The sequence below is a fragment of the Macrotis lagotis genome, chromosome 5 (genome assembly GCF_037893015.1).
Source record: "Macrotis lagotis isolate mMagLag1 chromosome 5, bilby.v1.9.chrom.fasta, whole genome shotgun sequence".
Classification (NCBI taxonomy): Eukaryota; Metazoa; Chordata; class Mammalia; order Peramelemorphia; family Peramelidae; genus Macrotis; species Macrotis lagotis.
The window spans coordinates 156371659-156391135 of record NC_133662.1 but is presented as its reverse complement, the minus strand read 5'-3'; positions in this window follow the sequence as shown (position 1 = coordinate 156391135).

Below are 19477 nucleotides of genomic sequence, written 5' to 3'. Positions count from 1 at the left end.
AATATCAAATTGACATCTTTGTAGAAGAAAAACTGGAAGCAGAAAGGCCAACTAGGAAATGATTTCAACAATCCAAGCGAGGGATAATACACAAGCCCCAAGACCCTTATAACATAGGAGGTTTTATATACATATCCATGTACATAAAACCACATGAGGGTCCAATAACCAGGACCCTCATAGAATTTGTTTGATGTCTAATATTATCCTGAAGGTGCAGTGGGTCAGGTAGTCCTCATCAAAATTCTATGAAGGACATGCTATATTGGGAGATTTCTTTGCCAATTATGATTCAAAATTTTGATTACCCCTTCCCCTCTTTAGCCAGTGACATGTTACTAGTGAGATATGGTCTAATGCACTTTCCACTATACCTTACCAGTAATGTGCTATAGTTCAGAGGGGAAGGAGGAAATCACATATTTTGAATCATAATTGGCTAAGAAACTTCCCAATATAGCATGTCCTTCATAGTATTTCTTTTTAGGTTTTTGCAAGGCAAATGGGGTTAAGTGGCTTGCCCAAGGCCACACAGCTAGGTAATTATTAAGTGTCTGAGACCGGATTTGAACCTGACTCCAGGGCCGGTGCTTTAGCCACTGGGCCACCTAGCCGCCCCCCTTCATAGTATTTTGATCATAACCTTGAACAAGTCTCTCATTTCCTCTGAGGCACAGTTTCATCATTTGTAAAATGAGGATACAGTGGTATATTATTGTCAGGAAAACACTTTACAAACCACAACATATTTTATATGTTATAAATATCTTTTTTACCAAAGATGGCCATATGTACCTTTGACCTAAGGCCCAAACCAGGAAGCTCTTCATCAGAAAAAGAGTCATTATTTAATAAATTCTCTTGAACACAACCCATAGAATGAAGGGGTTACAACCTGTATCATTGAAAGTGGTGCTGATGCTACAAAAAAACATGGTTCTTCCAAATTGCCAGATCATAAAGGTTTATATGGAAGAGGACAATCTCAAGGCAGTAGGAATGTTTGCCTCTGCTATTCTTCCTGCTTCCATCTCAGACTATCAATCTCACCTTCCCTGGTCTTCTCTCAGGTTGACCACAGCCTTTCAGAGGTCTTTAGATCCTCCAGTTCATCTTATTCCATGAGTTGCTTTGCCCAGCCACCATGGTGAGGGTGAACTCAGGACAGCCTTTCTACCATAATTCCGAACTTCCTAGGTTTTGCTAGTTGAAGCCAGACTCTTAATGTTATTTTAATGCAGTTGTTTTGTGTGTGAATAATATGCTCCTTCTGCCAAACCACAAACCCTGGAACTAATATCTCATAAAAATGCCGAGAGTCCAGAGCTAATAGCTGCTATTCAGCAGATGGGGTAAGGCCTAAAAAGTTGCAGATTGATGTTATTCCCACAGGGGAGCCCAAGTGAAATGCGACCATGGGGTGGCGATGTATTTGAAAGGATCAGGGCCAGGGAAAGACAGTGCCCTAGCATTATCTTTGAAATTAGCCTGCAGTGAGTGGGGTTCATTAGGGCATATTTCTGTGGGTCAAGGACTCAGGACCAAATCCCCTAGATCTTTCAAGTGGGAACTGATAAAAAAAAAATCCCTCCAAACCTTAAACCCTCCATATTCCATAAAGAGATAGATCAATACAACTGTGTTGGATTGAGGCATCAAGGTCTGCCCCATCAGGATGAAGCTTGTCCTGGCCTCACTCTCTCTGGGCATTCCAAGAACTTCACTCACTCAAGTGGTCATGTTGGGGTCACCTGTCAATCAGTGAGGCCATAGGAGGGACCTAAGCTAAGGGGCAGGCAGGTGCTTGTTTTCCAGAGGAAGAAGCTGAGAAGAAGCCAGCAGAGGAGGGGAGAGAGTTCATGGTGAGGAAAATGGGAAACCTGAGCGGCAGGCTTCTCTCTCTATCCTTTTCATGCTCTTCTCCAGAACCAGGCCACAGGATGTCAGTGCAGTCTCTAAGAAAGCCAACATGTCAGACAGGATTTTTTTTTAAAGAAAAGATTGCCATCTCTCTACTACTAGACTAATAAGTTTTGCTTGCAAATGTCTTCTGCCTTGAAAACTTCAGACATTGTTGAGCGAGAAAGAAACATTGGGATGATAGTAATTACTATTATTATAGGGAGCTGTTGTGTGCCCGTCACCACAGCATCTGGGTGTAATAACACGCTTAATGGAATGTAAGATGATCCACTGCTCCTAATGGGCAGTCATAGAGTTGGGCAGCCACCCATTGCCCACACTCCTGCTTGGAGGCCCAACTGAGCAGATGTTTGTGGAAGCAGAAAAATCTTGTATGGGTCTTGAAGGCCAGTGAACTCAATCACTAGTGTATTCGTAGGCCAGACAACTCATGCAGCTAGGGCTATGTGTCCAGGAGGCCATGCCCATCTTCCATTCACAGAATTTCATCCTTGCTGGTAGCCATCGCTTTTTAGTTCATCTCCGTTCAGCATTCAATCAATTTATTAATTAAGCACCAATGTGCTTACCTCATCATCTTTTTTAACTTCCTTTTAGATGTTGTCTTCCCTCATTAGGATTAAGTGAATTAAGGTTAAGGGCAGGGGTGGTCTTTCTTGCTACTTTTAGTTGTATCAAAAGCACTTGGTTCAATATTTGGCATTTACCTTAAATAAAAGTAAAAAATAAACAACCCCTGCTTTATATTTTACAGGACCTGTGAACAAGCAACCCAAAAAGTCTTCCTACCAGTCAGGTGAAGATCAAAGTAATTTTGACACAAAACAGGTGAAAAACAGTCCTGACCTAGTCATCTTCAGAGCTCTTGAACATTCTATACAGATTAAGAAGACTCACATAGAACAAAATGAAAAAAACATTTAGGTAAGTCATTCTATTCAAGTGTTATCAAACATCCACTGCACCACCTAGCTGCCCCCAGCAGCCCTGGTGTCCCAGGACCTGAGTTCAAATGCTGTCTTCCTAGCTGTGTGACCTTGAGCAAATCACTTCACCCTGATTGCCTTGCTTCCAGGACTATCTCCAGTTGACCTGATTCATATTTGGTCACTGATCCCAGATGATTCTGGAGGAGAAAGTGAGGCTGGTGACTTAGCACAGCACCTCCTCACTCAAATCCAATTCACATGCTTGTCATAGTATCATCTTCCTGAGGTCATGGTCTTCTTCACAAATGAAGGACAAACAGCAACAATCAAACATAGTGTGACTGACTTCTTTCTCAGAATTGAGAGAGGTTAGAAATCATCCAAACAGGAATTCTTTTCTTGCAACATCTCTGAGGAGTGGTCATTCTTTGCTTGAAGACCTCCAATGCAAGTCTTCCTTGTGGAGAAGTCAAAGAGTCTTATTCCATTCCAGGTTACAACCTGGAATTTCTTCTCCATACCCCAGCTCCTCATTCTAAAGACTCACTCTACTCCTGGAATTCAACATCAGAAGTAGTCTCTGTCTCTTCAGCCTCTCCTTATGATCGAATGGCTTTCCCCAAAGGCTCCCTTTAAGGAGAGTGTCCATATTATCCACATCTAAATCCTTTTCAGGCTGCAAAGATCTTTCTCTATCATGCCCTGCAAGCACGTTTGCTTACCCAACCTTTTTTAGCTTCCTTTTAGAAGTTGTCTTCCCCCATTAGAATTAAGTGCATTAAGGGCAGGGGTAGTCTTTCTTCCTACTTTTATTTGTATTCAAAGTACTTAGTTCAATATTTGGCCCAGTTTAATAAATGTGAGTTGACTGGCTTCCTGACTACCTCCCCAAACTGTTCGTTCTGCTTATGAACTGTTTAATTGTTATAGACTGCTCCTTATATCAAACTAAAACTTCCCTCTCTGCCAATCCCAGATACTAATTCTGTTATTTGGGGCCAAGGAGAATAAGTCCAATCCTTCTTCCACTTGACAATTGTTGGAATTCATGAATGTGGCTACTACACCCCTCTGTAAGTCTCCCCATTCCTTATAACTGATATTTCTTATGTTAGTAGAATGTAAGCTTTCTGAAGGAAGAGACTGATTTCTATTTCTCTTTGTATTCTGAGATCATCTAGAATTAGAACTGAATGTGTGATTTCTTCTTTTAGTTGTAATATAACGTTTTATTTTTTCTCCAATTACATATAAAAATTTTTAAATGCTCTTTTAAAAATCTTCCTGAGACAGTAAGTGATCTGATATAGCTCATACCAGTGCAATTATGTAAAACATTTCCACATTAATCATTTTGTATAAGAAGACTAAGAAAGGAAAGAAGGAAGGAAGAAAAGAAAGAAGCAAACAAAGGAGAAAAATAACATACTTAAGTATATATGTATATAGTATCAGTTTTTCCTCTGAGGGCAGATAGTTTCTTTCAGTTTTAGTTCTTTGGGATTTTCGTGGATTATTGTATTGCTAAATATACCTAGTTATTCACAGTTCTTCATTGTACAATATTGCTGTTACTGTGTACAATGTTTTCCTGGTTCTGCCCACTTTGTATCAGTTCATGTAAGTCTTTCTCTCTTTCTTTTCCAGGTTTTTCCTGAAAACACGCTGATTGTTTTTTCTTATAGCACAATAATATATCACAATCATATACTGCAGCTTCTTTTGCCATTCCCCAAGTGATGGGCATCCTTTTGATTTCCAATTTTTAGCATCCACAAAAGAACGGCTATAAATTTTTTTTTTTGTGCAAATGGATCCCCCCCCCCCCTTTTTTGTTGTCTTTGGGATAATAGATCTGTCCGATTTAGGGTTTTAGTTTGAATTCACACCTACAGTAAGACCCACTCCATAAGAGGAACAACAAGAGGTAGTTTACTTTTATAACAAAGGTAAAGTCATTGAACAATAACTAATGATTCCTAAGAGATTAATAAGTATAACAATTACAATTAAGATAAAAGAGATAGGAAATATTATCAAAGATCACTCAATCAGGGGGGGCTCCGACTTGAGAAGCCTCAGGCTGGGGAACCCCAGGAATTCAGCCATTTCACAGTCCTGATCAGAAGGGTCCCAGGAAGAGTGTCCTCTCCATGAGTGAGATTCCAAAAGGGTTCAAGCGAGGCTTGTGTAATTGTAAAATTCTGAACAAAGAAGGTATAGTGCCAAGTAGCTACATGACTCTGGACCCAGAAGATGCTTGCTGAAACTGGCCAAGTTTCAGGATGAATGCTCATACTCCAGGTAATTGAGGAAAAAAGGGGTGCACTTAGAGGACTGGTCAAGTTCCCAGTATACACTCACCTCCTTACTGTGGACTGGTTAGGTTTTTTCCTACAAGGTCACCATGTCCCTAACTTGTTCTACTATTTTTGTTCAGGTCATACTAGGGACATGGAAGAGCTTCATTGATTAAATATTCAAGTCCTAGCAATAGTATTGCTAGGTCAAAGGGTATGCACAGTTTTACAATCCTTTGGGTAGTTCTAAATTGTTCTCCAGAATAGATGGATCAGTTTACAACTCCAACAATGCATTAGAGTGATAATTTCCCCAAATCTCCTTTAAATTCCAACATTTTCTCCTTTTTTTGTTATATTAGTCAATCTTATGTTTTAATTTACATTTCTCTAATAATTTAATAGTGATTTAGAACATTTTTTCATATGATTATAGATAGTTTTCATTTGTTCATCTGAAAGCTTCCTGTTAAAGTCATATGACCATTTATCAATTGAGGAATGATTTTTATTTTTATAATTTTTTTCTCAGTTCTCTATATAGCTGAGAAATGCGACCTTTATCCATGATACTTGTAGCAATTCCCACCCCCACCACCAGTGTTCTGCCTTCCTTTTAATTTTGTTTATACAAAAACTTTTAAATTTTATTTATTCAAAATTTACATTTTGTGATGCTCTCTATTTTTTGGGGGCCCAAATACTTCCCATTCCATAGAATTGACAAATGATTTCATGATCTCCTAATCAATAATTTTCCAATTGCTTAGATATGACTTTATTTGTATAAAAAGAGTTTTGTAATTGCGTTCATATAGTTCCTGGTTTTGTCTTGGCAGGTAGACTCCAAAATATTTTATAATTTCTACAGTTATTTTAAATGGAAATTCCTTTTCTATCTTTTGCTGCTGATCTTTGTTGGAATATATAGAAATGCTGACAATTTGTGTGGGTTTATTTTCTATCCTGTGACTCTACTAAAGTTGTTAATTATTTCAAGAAGTTTTTATTTGATTCTCTAGGAGTCTCTAAGTAGATATCATCATAATCTCCAAAGAGTGATGGTTCTATTTGCTCATTGCTTGTTCTAATTCTTTCAGTTGAACATGCGATTTCATTGTTGTTTAGTTGTTATTCCAGCCTATTTGATTCTTTGTGAAATCAAATCTTTTCTTGGAAAAGATATTGGAGTGGTTTACTATTACTTTCTTCAGTTCATTTTACAGATGAGGAACTGAGGCAAACTTAAATGACTTGCCCAAGTTCACATAGTTAATAAGTATCTATGGCCAGATATGAATTCAAGAAATGAGTTTTCCTGACTCTAGGCTCAGGGCTCTATCCATTGCACCACCTACCTGTCATTTGATAAAAGGAACTTTGGGGTAAGGAAATTTCTTTTAACAGTACAGTGGCATTTTGGGGGTGGGGCACAACTTCTAATCTTAGAGAGAGTTTCTTTTTTTAAAAAAAAATTTATTTAAGGCAGGGGGGTTAAGAGTGACTTGCCCAAGGTCACACAGCTAGGCAATTATTAAATGTCTGAGGTCGGATTTGAACTCAGGTCCTCCTGACTCCAGGGCCGGCGCTCTATCCACTGCATCACCTAGCTGCCCCCTTAGAGAGAGTTTCCTAAGGTATTGAGAGATTAAGTGAACTTATCTAGGGTCACAAAGACACTATGTGACCAAGACAAGACTCAAGCTCAGGTCTTTCTAGCTTCTAGCCTTGCTCTGTCTTGTATATGGGAAGTACTTAATAAAGGTTTGTTGAGTAGAGTGGTCTCCAGTCTATTAGTCATGCAAGTCACATTTTGATATGTGAGCTCCTTGCTAAATATGGCACATAGAAGTGATCATAGTAATCCAGAAATGGACTGACAAGAGTAAAGTACAGGAGGACTATTAACTCCTTTGTTCTATATGCTGTATCTTGCTATGTGAAACCTAAATCTTTATTAATCTCATCAGTTGGTTGGAGTTCATTTTGGCTGACATCCCACGCTATTGACTACCACTGAGATTAGTTCCTCAACACAAAGATTCAAAACCAAAATAGTTTACCTGTACTGTTTTCTAACACATTTCTTATATCCTGCAGTAGATTTTTCAATCTAAGAACTTCATATTTATTCCTATTAAATCCCATTATATTGGAAAAAGCTGATCAGTTTTTTCTTTTGGAATCTTTTTGGGTTCTGTTTCTGTTATCTAACACATTAGCTGTTCTTTACAGTTTCATTTTATCTGAAAATCTGATAAACATATTATCTATGCTTTTATCCAATTATTTGGCAAAAAATGTGGAATGACCAGATGTGATTGCCTATGTGTGTAATCCCCTGCTAGTCTGTTACCACAGACAGTGCGGTAAACATTAATAAAATAGCAAAGCAAAAACAATCCCTACTCTTGAGGAGCTCACAGCCTAAAAGGGGAGGCATCATGCTGACAGCTATATATAAAAAGGATATGTACAGGCAATGAGAGATAGTCTCAGAGAGAAGGTATTAAGATTGAGGAGGACTGTGAAAGACTTCTTATAGAAGATGAAACTTTAACCAAGACTTAAAGGAAACTAGAGAAGCTAGGAAATGGAGATGAGGAAGGTGAGAGTTCTAGGCATGGAGGACAGCCAGTTGAAGGCAGCTCAGAGCTGAGAGATGGAATGTGCCATGTGAAGAATAGCAAAGTCAGTACTATTGGGGAGGTTGAGGTAAATGGATTGCTTGAGTCAGAGAACTGAGCTGCAGTAGGAATCAAGACTATTGAGTATCTGTACTATGTCTGGCACCAGTGGCAAGTCATCAGGAGCAGGGGCCCATCAAGCTACCTAATGAGGAATGAATCATCTCAGCTTGGAAATGGAAGAAGTAAAAAGTTCTTTGCAGATCATCAGTGGGATCAGAACTGTTAGTGACTCCTGCATTATTAACTGGGGGGGGGAGAGATTAGGAGATCCAGTATCATCATCATCCAGTATCTATCATCATCATCATCATCATCATCATCATCATCTATAGGACCAAAGAAAGATCCTTGGTTATTTTCAATCAGTTCTGAGGTAACCTAAATAATTGTGCAGCAATCTAGCCCATATCTTTCCATCTTATCCACAAGGTACATGATAGATTTTTATCAATTTTCTTTTAAATCTATGTATATTATATCTACCATTCTCTGATCAACCAGAATAATAATTCTATCAAAAGGAAAAGAAATTACTTTGGTATGACCCAGTTTTGATGAAGTCACAATGATTTGTAGCAATCACTACTTTCTTTTATAAATGACCCCAAGACATTCTTTTAATTTAGTCTAGAAGCTTTCTAAGAAAAGAAGTTAAGATCACTGGACTATCATTTGCATTCTCCACCCTCTTTTCTTTTCTGAACAAATTATTTCGTATTATACAGTTCTAAGGCACATTTACCATTCTCCATAATTTTTCCAAATGATCCAAATGATAGCAGTTAAGCAATTTCATCTGTCAGGTCTTTTGATACCCTGGGAAGCTCCTAGTAACTTGAGCTCATTGAGGGCTAATAGACTCTCTCTAGTTGAAATTTGAAACTAGATAAATAATAAAAACAAGAATAATAATGACCTTATAATTCTTTTTATATACATTATGTCATTTGATCTTTGCCACAATTTAAATTGTCTGTAGGGCATGTATACTATTATTTCCATTTACGGAAAAGAAAACAACCATATAAAAACAAAAAAAAAATTACAAGGATAAATTAGAGATAAACACAGAGGGAATGCACAAGCATTACAAAGGTCTGGAAAAAATACAAGATGGAATTTTAAGTGGGACTTGAAAGAAGTCAGAGAATCTAGGAGATGAAGATGAGGCAGTGAATTTTCAGAATGGGAAAGAATTGTTAGAGTATCTTGTCCAAAGAATAGCTAGATTCTAGTGTCACTGGATCTCAGAATACACATGGGGAGTACGATGTAAAAATATGGAAAAGTTGGAATAGGCCAGGTAATGAATAGTTTAAGAAATGGGATTTTCTGTTTCATCCTGGAAGTATTAGGAAGCCAATAGGGGTTTATTATATAGGGGGTAACATAGTCAGACCTGTGCTTTAGGAAGATCACTTTGATAGCTAATTGGAGGGCAGATTATAATAGAGAAAAATTTGTTCCAGGGAAATCAAAAAGCAGGCTACTGCAATAGTCAAAGCATGAGGTAATAAGGGTCTATATGAGGGCAGTGTCAGTGTCAGAGGAGAGAAACTGGCATATATAATGAATGTTACACAGGTATAATCAATAGGTTTTGGCAACAGATGGGAGGAAAATGTCTAGGAAACTGGGAGAATGGCAGTACCTTGATGGTAATAGAAAAGCTAGGAAGAGGGGAGGACCTGGGGAGAAAGATAACTAATTAATGGACTCATTTAATTTAAGATATCTTTAGGACATCCAGTTCTAAATGTCTAAAAGGTTTTTGACGAACCCTTTGAATATATGATATTGGAATTCAACAGAGAAATACATACTGGATAAATAGACATAAGAATCATCAACATTAAGATGAAAATTGAATATATGGGAGCTGATGAGATCACCAAGAAAAATAATATAGAAGGAAAAGACAATAGGTTCAGGAAGGTGGCTTGGCAGACAGCTCCAGCAAAGGAGATCTAGAAGGAATAGTCAAACATGCAGGTATAGAACCAGGAGAGAGAGTAGATGTCATGGAAAATCTAGAGAAAACAATATTGAGGAGGTGATTGATAGTCTCAATTGATAATGCAAAAAGGCTAAGAAGGACTTTGAGCAAAGATCATTAGACTTGGTAATTAAGAGATCAGTAATAACTTTGCAAAAAGCAGTGTCAGTTGAATTATGAGAATGGAAGCCAGACTATAGAGTTAGTTAAGAAAAGTGAGAGGAAAGGAAGTGAAGGCACCAATTATAGATAACTTTCTCAAAAAGTTTAGTCATGAGATATGGAAGAGATATTGGACAATGAGTAGTGGGAATGGACAAATAAAATAGGAGTGTATCCTTAAAAATACAAAGAAGCGAATTTCTTTCAAGCAAAATGTAACCTAGTATATATGACAGTGTTTTTTTCATATTATGTATCTGTTTAACAGAAAATTTAATACTATAAAAATTGTTCATTTTACACTTAAAAACCATTTCAAAATCTTCATGTCTTTCCACAAGAAACTCCTCTGTAGAAATATTTTTTAGTAGTTTACCTTTTTCTTTCCCTTTCTGAGTTGATTAAGTTTCCATCCTTCTTTTCTTATCCTTCTCTACATCACTTCTGTTTTATTTTACCATAGACCCAACTCTTTGTTGAGGTACTAAAGGAATTATTATCTATTTATTCTTATCCTATGAACTTGCCTTAGATCTTTTGTTGAGGGTTCATTTTGTTGTTGATCATTGTAGTTGATCCTGCAAGATATTTTATTTTAGGTTACAAATATGAGTACCTGTGCTTTTATAATTCCATTCTTTTCTCAGATTTTTCATGATTATGACATAATTTTGAGTTTTATGAATTGCCTGCCTTTTATATTTATGTCTTTTCCTTGTGTGTTGACTGTTTTTATTACAAAAATCATGTAATTTAACAATTACACTTGCAAGCCTTTGAATTTAAAGCCCATTCCTGGCAGATAAATGCTAAAAAATATTTTTTGACTGACAAAATGATTTCTAGAGGTAATCAGTAAATCTAATTAAATCAGTATTCTGTTTTTTTCTATTCAAAGCTTCTGGACATTTTTTTATCACATTACTTTCTGTAGTATTGCATTTAGAATTTTTAAAATTTGTTATGTTCTTCTTAAAGACATACTTTTTATCTTGACATTCTGTCTTAAAGTTCTGTTACTTTGGTTTTTATGGAATTCATATGTTCTTTGAATATTATTGTCTTTTGCTTTATGTTTTCCACCAATTTAGTTCACATTTGACCCTTTCTCTCTATTTCCACAGCTGTTGCATCCAGTTCAGTTCTCATCACTCTTTGCATAGACTTATTGTAATGGTCTTTTAGTTGATCTCCCTGCCTCAAGTCTTTTCCCCAATCCAGTCCATCTCGTATGCAGCTAATACTTATGTACAAATCTGACTACATCACCCCCAATCAATAAACTCATCAAATATGAACTCTTGTTTTTGACTTTTAAAGTTCTTTACTACTTAATCCATTCCTATATTTCCAGGCTCATTCTATATCACTTTCCTTAACACTCTTTGGTTTAATCAAATTAACCTTCTTGATGTTTCTTTCCAATAGAATTCTATCTCTTATCTTTGTATCTTTGTAATGGCTATAGTCCAGGCCTGGAATTCACTCCCTGCCTACTTCATCTCATATAATTTCTCTCTTCAGTTCAAGTGCCACCTTCTATGTAAAGATTATCCTGATTCCTCTTCCTTAAGTAGGACTCCTTAAATATCTCACAGTTAATTATCTTATATTTCCTTTTTAATTACTCCGCGTGTATTTATTTCCTATGAAATTATATATGTATGTTACCTCCCTTAAATAGAATATGACTTCCTTAAAACAGAATTTATTTCACATTTTTATCTTAGTATTACTATATCTCTGGCATAGAGTAGGCATTTAATAAGTGCTTGTTACTGGTTAATCAGCCATTATAGCATTAAGGCTGTCCAACCTTTACTCACTCTTGCTATCTTACCAATCCATATTCTCTTATTTTATTACAAATATGTCCTGTTTTTATGCTAATTCATTGAAGAATTCAGGTTATCACTGGTAATGTGCACATACCTAGTCAAACTCATCATGCATCTTTATAATGACATTTGGGCCATTTGTAATTTTAATTCTTGAGAGACTGTATTCTTCCATGATTCATAGGCATATAATATCACCATAAGAATATAGGTGTTTTAGGCACTGAAAATTTCTAAAATAATAGCATACTTTCCTTGTTTGTGTGTACAATTATATAATTGGTGGATTAACTCTTTGGGCTGACTGTCCTGTTGACCATAATTTGGTCCATATACACTTTTAATTTTCTTGACTTTTCTAAGGCAGGTCTGAACTCATCCAACAGTAATTTATTAAGTGTTTACTATATATAAGGAACTATGGAGGCATTAAGAAAAAGACAAAATGCAAAAATAGTTCCTGCCTTTAAGAATCTTATATTTTACTAGAGAAATATTATACTCAAGCATAAGTAGATTATATTTCACAACCCCTTGAAGGTTATTTGTCTACCATGCACTCACATTTGCAGGTTAGGTTCCCAGAGGAAAGAGACTTCCTTGAAGTTCAAGGAAGATACCTGATGAATCCACTCCTAAAAATAAGACATATCTCATCATAGAAATATGATTTGAGTCCTCTTAGAAAGCTCTCAAGGAGGTTACTGTCTAGTTGGGGAAACCAAAATAACATAAAGATATTGTATAGTTAAATAATAAAATGCATGTGAGCATATTGAGTGGTATAATATCAGAGAAGAGGGAGATAATGGGTCAAATAGTCAAAGGAGATCTGATGAAAGCTCTAATTCTAGTGATAAACTGAATTTAGGTTAAATGTGCCTGCAATGAACATGAAGTAAAGATCTTCTTTACTCCATGAATTAAGAACTAAGATACCCTGTTTCAGAAAGTCACCCTAAAGGATTTGATATTCTCTTCCCAGTCTTTCTTTTTAACTAGTTAATTTTTTGGGGGGTAGGGAACAGTGAGAAATTAGTCAAGTCAATTCAATTACATGTAGATATTGGTAAAACTTCCTCTGATCTTGTTACTTTAACTTTAAGATATGAAGGAGCAAGGGAGAATGGGGGGGTGGGTTAAGCCAGTTGAGTTCTAAGGTCCTTTCCAGTTCTGAATTTCAACAAGGTTAAATCTCCTTTATTCAGAGTTTGCCATGTAGCTTTGCCTCCCTTGAAGATGAAGCAGCTTCCTGGACTTACTAGTTGATTTTACTGACAAGAGCATGGGGCTAATGTACCCCCAAATTGACTTTGAGCTCTAACAGGATCAACCTTAATTTTCAAGAAAAAAAACAACACACCACTACATGGCCAGATATTTTCACCCTGAATCATCTCACAAAGAGTAAAAAAAAAGGGTAGAAAAAATAGAAAAGGTAGAAAAATTGGATCACTGATAATGTAAAAACAGCAAGCAAAGGTCCTTCTAAAGGTAGTACGACACCTTCATCTCTATGTTCAAAGAAGAACACATTTATACACTACCGCAAGTCTATCTTTAGGTAGTCAGTGAGATCTGCCATGTGCATGTTTCTGTGATTTCTCTGGTGTCTATTCTGTGGCCCATTATGGTAATTTCTTCTTCTCCTTACCTTCTTGCCTAACTGGGAGATTATATTGCTGTTCCCTGGGTACTATAATTTGCATTGCAATATGAAGCTGACTAGCTCTATTTGATGCCTGCAAATTATGGGCCCACTGTTGAAGCTCTGATGTGGGAGTCACTTCCCCATAAGTCAGAAGAAGTTACATACTCAGATGAGTGTAGCTTTGGGAAGAAAGAACCTCATTTTATAATCACAATTTAATTTAAAAAAATAAAATCTCAGTTACAGAAAAATAGCAGCAGCAAGCCCACCGTAAAAGATAGAGGAGAACAAAAATGAAGTGCTCTCATAAAAGTTTCATAAAATATAACCACACACGTATCACACACTGGGGAAAAATGCCATAAAAGTTATAAACAGAAAAAAAAGGCAATGTTCCCTCAACCTCCTTTCCTGTTCAGTCTGGAATCATTTTGAGTTGTGAAATCCCTACAGGTAAGAACTAACATAACAGCTCAGCTGTGGAGGGAAAAAGGGATTGGGATTGCTGGGGTGCCAGGGAAGAGGAATAAACTGTGACCAGGGAAATCAGCTGCTATTGATGTCAAAGGAAAATGCTTTTCTGCTCTATTCTATTTTGCCTAATTCAGCTTTTTACAAATCTCAGTTTCATGGATTGAGGATTGAATTAAGTGAAAATAATCGAAAATTCCCTGGCTTTCAAGGACCGCATACTGTAGGCACATACTGGAAGCAATCAAGTCTTGTTTTTAGTGAGACCATTTATGATTCCACTCTAAGTTTCTAAGTTAACAAGGCCATACAAGCAGATGGCTGCCTTGCTAACCTGGCTATAATGATTGGAAACAGCAATGGAAAAAGAGATCTGAACTTGGGGTCAAAAGACCTGGCTTCTAGTTCTGGCAATAACACTTAATATGTGAGACCCTAAGCAAATCATGAGATCATAGGTTCACAGACAGAGAGCTGTCTTCAGAGGACAACTAATTTAACCCTCATTTTACAGATGAGGTCTAATGGAATTAAATAACTTTCCAAGGTCATATAGTTAGAAAGTGTCAGGAATGGACTTTGAATCCAGAATATCTGGTTTTCCTTCATTTCTTTAGGCTTCAGAAATGATATTTGTCCTAACTACCTCATAGGATTGTAATGAAAGAAAATGCTTATAATTTGTCACAGAAATGTTATTATTAATAAAAATGTTCAACAAAATAATCCCCTATAACACTGGCTCCTGTTCATTTTTGAGTGAGTTTCCACAGGAAAGAAATTATACCAAAAAAATTATTATACAACATAAAATATATTAAGTGCTGTGGTAGACTGAGAAACCTCTGGTTTGGTGAGCTTCCCAAGGTCCATAAGGCTTATTTTTGACAGGCTATCTCTATTCTATATAGAAGGATACAGAAAAGGGGTAGGGTAAAAAGTATCATGTAGGAGAAGGGAGGTATACCTCACCCTATCTCTTTCCTGGAGCCTTCCATGTAGAAAAGGGGGGGGCTGAATTTGTAGTCCTGAGTTCTAATCTACCTTAGGAACTCTTAGCAATTCATTTAAACCTCTTTTAAGTTTCCATTTTCTCATCTGTAAAATAGTGTTAATTATGGCATCAATCTCATAGGATTATTGTGAGGATTAAATAAGATGATCTATATAAAGTGCTTTGTAAAATCTGAAGGTGCAAGTGTAAACTATGATTATTATTACTAGAATGTAGACTGTCTAAAGGAAAATGGGTAGAGAGAAGGCTGAAAAGTAGTTTAGATCACATCATAGAAGGGTTTGAATCCTAGGACAAATAATTTAGACTTTATTTATGAAGCAACAGGGAGCCAATGGAGGTTGGGTTTTTTCTTTTTTCTTTTTTTTTTAGCAGAAGAATGATATACCCAGCCCTTTTCTTAAGGAAGATTATGTTGACAGTAGTGTTAAGTGTAGATCACATGAATAATTGGAAGCATAAAGATCAACTTAAAGGTTATTGCAAAAGTTCCTATGAGAGGTCAAAAACTTGAACTAGGGAAGGGGCAGAGAATGAAGGTGAGAATGGAAAGGAGGAGACATGTGAGAGGGGAGTTTAGATACTGAGCTAACAGGACTTCATAGCATGAGCAATGAGAGAATGGACAGAACCTAAGATGGTACTAAGGTTTAGAACTTAGTTTACAAATAGAATGATGGTACTATTAACAGAAATAGGAAATTCAAGAAGATTAGGTTTATGGGGGGGGCGCTAAAAATGTTAAGTCCAAATTTGAATGTGTTGAGTTTGATGTGCTATAAGAAAATCTATCTGGCTATGCATAGCAGGCAATTGAAATTTAGTTTGGAGTGAGGGAGGAGAATTGGTGATAAAGGAATGGATTTGGAAATAATTTATATAGAGTCTATAATTGAAATCAAGAGTATAGAAAAGATCACCAAGGAAAAATAATAGCATTTATAAGATAAAGCATTAAATACCATAAAAACAGCTAGGTGGCTCAGTGAATAGAATTCCAGGACTGGAGTTAGGAAAACTTCTCTTCCTGAGTTCAAATGTAGACACTTATTAGCTGTGCAATCCTGGGCAAGCCACTTAACCCTGCCTCAGTTTCCTCATCTGTAAAATGAACTGGAGAAAGAAATGACAAACTACTCCTGTCTCTTTGCCAAGAAAACCCCACCTGGGGTTACAAAGAGTCAGATATGATTGATATGATTCAACTGCCACAAAAATTATATAATAAAGTATTTAATGCTTTACATTTCATTATTACTTTTCTCACAACCACTCTCTGAGATGAATGGTGCAAGTGTGACTATTCCCTTATTTTTCATGTTACATTTATTACTCATGAGATAACTACAGCTTACTGAGGTCAAAATTACTCAAGGTAACACAATAGATGGAAGTGCAGGGGTATAAACCCCAATCTTATTAATTCAGTTCCACTTTTTTAAAGAATAGAAAGAGAGAAGAGGTCTGAGCATAGATCCTTAGAGGAAACCTATTTAAGGGAGTGCAGAGAAAAAGGGGAGAGCTAGCTTGAGATACAGAAAGTGGGTAGGCTGAGAGGCAGGAAGAGAACTAGGAAGGCATAGTGACTCATAAGACAAGCGAATGGAAAGTTTCAAGAAGCTATGAGCTGCAGAGAGAAAAGGAAGCTGAGCACTGAGAAAAAGACATTGGATATGCTGATCGAAAGGTTGGCAATGTTGAAGAGAACAATATTATAGCAACTTTACTAAAGTGGACTTGTGGAGCTTGAGGCCAGATTGTGAGGGATGAACAGCAATTAGGAAGTAAGGAAATAGGGACTGTGAGTGATCTACTCCTCTCAAGTTTAGTGATGAAAGGAAGAAACATGGTAAGACAGCAACTGGAGGGTTAGTGAGTGAGAGTATTCCTTTTTAATGGTGGGGAGATCTGAGCATTTTTCTAAAGTGTGAGGCAAAGGTGCCAGTGGATATGGGAGATATGAAAATTATAAGAGAAAAGAGACAACTTAGGGAACAAGGTCCCAAAAGAGCAGGAAGGAAAGAGATGGGATCAAGGACAAAGACATGACATTAGTCTTTCAAAGGATGAGTGATACTTCTTTCTCAGGGACAGAAGGAAAGAGAAGACAATATAGATCTGGACACAGAAATTTTGAGATGGAGATGAAAAAAAAACTGAGGCAACTTTCCTAGGATCAGCCCCAGTATAAACAGTGTCCATTGCAAGTCCATGTGGGAAAAACCAGTAAGTCTGTTTCTAGAAAAAGACTTGGTGATGTTGGAAGGGTTCCCCTGATTCAGAGGATGGGCAGGTATTTTGATTATTTCCTAGCTGCATACCTTTTAGGGCCCTTTTGGTTTGTCTCTGAACTGGATCTTAGAAATAGATCAAGGCTCTCATGATAGCAATGCCCTTCTCTTTCCTATTTCCCCTTCCTTTTTCCAGTGACAGCTCTAGGTGACCCCTGGACCTTCATCTTTCTTTCTGGTTTGACATGCAAGATGTGAAAAAGGGCCTCTGTATTTTACTTCTTCTTATTTCTTCCTTCTTGCTCTTAGATGAAGCAGTGGGAGACTAGGTTATATGCAACCCTAGAAGTTTTGAAAGGTCAAGAGACCAAAACACCTGGAGTTGGTGCTCATGGATTTTTGGATAACAAAACCTGGTAAAGAGCAAAATCCTGAGCAACCTGCTTTACCCACCATAGCAGTGGCTCAAAGAAAGCCAAGAGTATTTAAGAGCAACTCATCCATCAGCTAGGCCACATTAGGAAGTGAACTTTGTGGGGTGAATGCTTTTTAGCAGCTACTTTAAGGTTAAACCCATTCTACCTAGGAAATGAGATGGTACAGGGAGAGCATATCCCAGGTAATGGAAGGGGAATATGTTTATAACTTCTGTTCTATATGCTTTCAATAAATAACTCTTTGCAAAAGTTAATTTTTGTTAGCTGGATAAATGATTCTGGGGCACTAATCACTAATGGCTAATATTGAGAAGAAAAAACCATAATGGGGAACCAGTGGCATCAGAGGAAAAACCCAGTATCTTAAAGAGACCCTAGAATCGTGAGGAGAAATAGTAATTGTTCTGGACTCTACATATTTAGCTGGAGCAGGAATTAGGGTAAGACCATAGTTTCTATAAAGTCTTTATGGGGGAATCTCTTCAGAGATGAATATTAAGCCCTTTTAAAACTGGCTTTAAAAGTAGAGGACTTGGGTCCAAATATCAGTTTTAATGCTTACTGCCAGCGTGATCTTGGGTAACAACCAGAGGAATGGACCTTGGGTTCCTTATCTATAAAATATTGAATCTAGACTAGAATTCTGCCACTAGATCTTTGAGCCTTCAAAAATAATCCTTGTCCTCAAAGAGATTAAATTCTACAGAAGGATAGAGGATGAACTCAGATACATAAACACAAAAATATTTTTTGGACTCAGCCCTGATAGCCAGGAGAGACCAGGAAAGGTTTTCCCTAGAAGTGGCAATCTCCCTGAGCCTCGAAGGATATGAAGGATGCTCAGAGATGAAAACAAGGCAGTAGTATGTCTCAAACATGGGGGGAAACCTCTTTAAGACACAAAGTGAGATGCAAAGGCCAAGTTTGGGAAACAACATGTACACAAGCATGGCTGAAATTTGGAGGCCATGAAGGGTAATGAAGTGGACTAAGTCTGAGAAAGGCACTAACCTTTCACTTCAACCTCAGTGCAATAAGGACTTTCCTCAGGAAGGTATAGTCATGTGCATGACAGGAAGTCTTCAATTATTCTGCTTAAATTTTCTGTGGTTAATGGAAAGGAAAGTAACTCATTCACTCTCAAGTTCTTAAAGCTTTCTCTAAAGGTACGAGTATTTGACTCTATTAGTTCACTTAGTGCTTTCTGGTGCTAATTGGAATAATAGACTGCCAACTTCTTGTTAAAGAAGAAAAAAATATATAATCAAAGGAATTGGAGTGGGCAGGAAAACCATGATGATTCATAATCTTAGGTAATACCATTTCTTCAGCACTCATTGACTTGAGATGTTTCTGAGCTAAGAATATACTGACTTTAGGGGAATTATTTTTTTAGTTATAGTAGGGTACTCTCTTAGTTTTTTTTTTTAATTTATTTTTTATTCTCATTTTGTACAAATGTTTTTCTTTACATTAAGAAAATATACTTGTTTACAAGTAAACAAAATACCCCTCCCCCCATGAATATAGATAGACTTGCTTGGGCAAAAAAAGTTAAGGGGGGGAGAAAAAAAATTAAAATAAAAAAATAATAGTAATAATTGTAGGTATGGCCAGGTGGTGCAATGGACGAAGCACCAGCCCTGGAGCCACGAGCACCTGAGTCCATATCCAGCCTCGTAAACCCAATAATCACCCAGCCATGTGACATGCAAGCCACCCGATCCCCACTGCCCTGCATAAACCAAAAAGAAGAAAAGAAAAAAAAAGACCCAAAATAAAATAAAATATTAATAATAGTAGGGGTGGCTGGGTGGCAGACAGAGCATTGGCC